Below are 3,805 nucleotides of genomic sequence, written 5' to 3'. Positions count from 1 at the left end.
ACCTGCGCTTTGCTGGAGCAGCCGTGAAGAGATACCCCATGTCCAAGGTAAGAGAAACCCAAGTAAGATGGTAGGTGTTGCAAGAGGGCTTCAGAGGGCATACACACTGAAACCATATCACAGAAAACTAGTCAATCTATTCACGCTAGGACCACAGCCTTGTCTAATTCAATGAAACTAAGCCATGCCATGTGGGGCCACCCAAGACAGGAGGGTCATGGTGGAGAGATCTGACAGAAGGTGGTCCACTGGAGAAGGGAATGGCAAACCACTTCAGTATTTTTGCCTTGAGAACCCCATGAACAGTATGAAAAGGCAAAATGATAGGATACTGAAAGAGAAACTCCCCAGGTCAGTAGGTGCCCAATATACTACTGGAGATCAGTGGAGAAATAACTCCAGAAAGAATGAAGGGATCGAGCCAAAGCAAAAACAATACCCAGTTGTGGATGTAACTGGTGATAGAAGTAAGGTCCGATGCTGTGAAGAGCAATATTGCATAGGAACCTGGAATGTCAGGTCCATGAATCAAGGCAAATTGGAAGTGGTCAAACAGGAGATGGCAAGAGTGAACGTCGACATTCTAGGAATCAGCGAACTAAAATGGACTGGAATGGGTGAATTTAACTCAGATGATCATTATATCAACTACTGTGGGTAGGAATCCTTTAGACGAAATGGAGTAGCCATCATAGTCAACAAAAGAGTCTGAAATGCAGTACTTGGGTGCACTCTCAAAAACGACAGAAGGATCTCTGTTTGTTTCCAAGGCAAACCATTCAATATCATGGTAATCCAAGCCTATGCCCCAACCAGTAACGCTGAAGAAGCTGAAGTTGAATGGTTCTATGAAGACCTACAAGACCTTTTAGAACTAACACCCAAAAAAGATGTCCTTTTCATTATAGGGGACTGGAATGCAAAAGTAGGAAGTCAAGCAACACCTGGGGTAACAGGCAAATTTGGCCTTGGAGTACAGAATGAAGCAGGGCAAAGGCTAATAGTTTTGCCAAGAGAACACACTGGTCATAGCAAACACCCTCTACCAACAACACAAGAGAAGACTCTACACATGGACATCACCAGATGGTCAACACCGAAATCAGATTGATTATATTCTTTGCAGCCAAAGATGGAGAAGCTCTACACAGTCAGCAAAAACAAGACCGGGAGTGGACTGTGGCTCAGATCATGAACTCCTTATTGCCAAATTCAGACTTAAATTGAAGAAAGTAGGGAAAACCACTAGACCATTCAAGTATGACCTAAATCAAATCCCTTATGATTATACAGTGGACGTGAGAAATAGATTTAAGGGACTAGATCTGATAGACAGAGTGCCTGATGAACTATGGACATAGGTTCGTGACATTGTACAGGAGACAGGGATCAAGACCATCCCCATGGAAAAGAAATGCAAAAGAGCAAAATGGCTGTCTGAGGAGGCCTTACAAGTAGCTGTGAAGAGAAGCGAAAAGCAAAGGAGAAAAGGAAAGATATAAGCATCTGAATGCAGAGTTCCAAAGAATAGCAAGAAGAGATACGAAAGCCTTCCTCAGTGATCAATGCAAAGAAATAGAGGAAAACAACAGAATAGGAAAGACTAGAGATCTCTTTAAGAAAATTAGAGATACCAAGGGAACATTTCATGCAAAGATGGGCTCAATAAAGGACAGAAATGGTATGGACCTAACAGAAGCATAAGATATTAAGAAGAGGTGGCAAGAATACACAGAACTGTACAAAAGAGAGCTTCACGACCCAGATAATCATGATGGTGTGATCACTGACCTAGAGCCAGACATCCTGGAGTGTGAAGTCAAGTGGGCCTTAGAAAGCATCACTATGAACAAAGCTAGTGGAGGTGATGGAATTCCGGTTGAGCTATTTCAAATCCTGAAAGATGATGCTGTGAAAGTGCTGCACTCAATATGCCAGCAAAATTGGAAAACTTAGCAGAGGCCACAGGACTGGAAAAGGTCAGTTTTCATTCCAGTCCCAAAGAAAGGCAATGCCAAAGAATGCTCAAAAGACCACACAATTGCACTCATCTCACACGCTAGTAAAGTAATGCTCAAAATTCTCCAAGCCAGGCTTCAGCAATACGTGAACCGTGAACTTCCAGTTTTTCAAGCTGGTTAGAAAAGGCAGAGGAACCAGAGAGCAAATTACCAACATCCACTGGATGATTGAAAAAGCAAGAGTTCCAGAAAAACATCTATTTCTGCTTTATTGACTGTGCCAAAGCCTTTGTGTGGATCACAATAAACTGTGGAAAATTCTGAAAGAGATGGGAATACCAGACCACCTGATCTGCCTCTTGAGAAATCTGTATGCAGGTCAGGAAGCAACAGTTAGAACTGGCCATGGAACAACAGACTGGTTCCAAATAGGAAAAGGAGTATGTCAAGGCTGTATATTGTCACCCTGCTTATTTAACTTGTATGCAGAGTACATCATGAGAAATGCTGGGCTGCAAGAAGCACAAGTTGGAATCAAGATTGCTGGGAGAAATATCAATAACCTCAGATATGCAGATGAACCACCCTTATGGCAGAAAGTGAAGAGGAACTAAAAAGCCTCTTGATTAAAGTGAAAGAGGAGAGTGAAAAAGTTGGCTTAAAGCTCAACATTCAGAAAACGAAGATCATGGCATCTGGTCCCATCACTTCATATGAAATAGATGGGGAAACAGTGGAATCAGTGGCTGACTTTATTTTTTGGGGCTCCAAAATCACTGCAGATGGTGATTACAGCCATGAAATTCAAAGACTCTTTCTCCTTGGAAGGAAAGTTATGACTCACCTAGATAGCATATTGAAAAGCAGAGATACTACTTTGCCAACAAAGGTCCGCCTAGTCAAGGCTATGGTTTTTCCAGTGGTCATGTATGGATGTGACAGTTGGACTGTGAAGAAGTCTAAGCACTGAAGAATTGATGCTTTTGAACTGTGGTTTTGGAGAAGGCTCTTGACAGTCCCTCGGACTGCAAGATCCAAGCAGTGCATCCTAAAGATCAGCCCTGGGTGTTCATTGGAAGGACTGATGCTGAAGCTGAAACTCCAATACTTTGGCCACCTCATGCAAAGAGTTGACTCATTGGAAAAGACTCTGATGCTAGGAGGGATTGGGGGCAGGAGGAGAAGGGGAGGACAGAGGATGAGATGGCTGGAGGGCATCACCAACTCGATGGACATGAGTTTGAGTAAACTCCGGGAGCTGGTGATGGACAGGGAGGCCTGGCGTGCTGTGATTCATGGAGTCGGAGAGTTTGACACAACTGAGCGACTGAACTGAACTGAACTGATTCCCATCTCCTTAAGGTTTCCAGTTTGTTGTGATTCACACTATCAAAGGCTTTTGTGTACTCAATGAAGCAGATGTTTTCTGAAATTCTCTTGCTGTTTCTATGATTCAACAGGTGTTGGCAATTTGACCTCTGGTTCCTCTTCCTTTTCAAAATCTAGCTTGTACATTTGGAAGTTCTTGATTCATGTACTGTTGAAGCCTAGCTTGAAAGATTTGGGGCATTATTACATTTTAAAGTTTTGTATTTTTATTTATTTGGGGGGCTGCACTGGGTATCTATAGTATGTGGGTTTTCTCTAGTTCCGGTGTGGTGGGGGGAGCCTACTCTCTAGTTGCAGTATGCAGGTTTCTCATTGTGGTGGCTTCTCTTGTTGCAGAGCATGGTTTACAGGCACTTGGGCTTTGGTAGCTGTGGTACACCAGTTTAGTTGTTCCATTGCATGTGGGATCTTCCCAGACCAGGGATTGAACCTGTGTCCCCTGCACTAGCAGGTGG

This window comes from Bubalus kerabau, chromosome 1, assembly GCF_029407905.1.
Source record: "Bubalus kerabau isolate K-KA32 ecotype Philippines breed swamp buffalo chromosome 1, PCC_UOA_SB_1v2, whole genome shotgun sequence".
Lineage (NCBI taxonomy): Eukaryota > Metazoa > Chordata > Mammalia > Artiodactyla > Bovidae > Bubalus > Bubalus kerabau.
Note: the sequence above shows the minus strand (reverse complement) of the source record.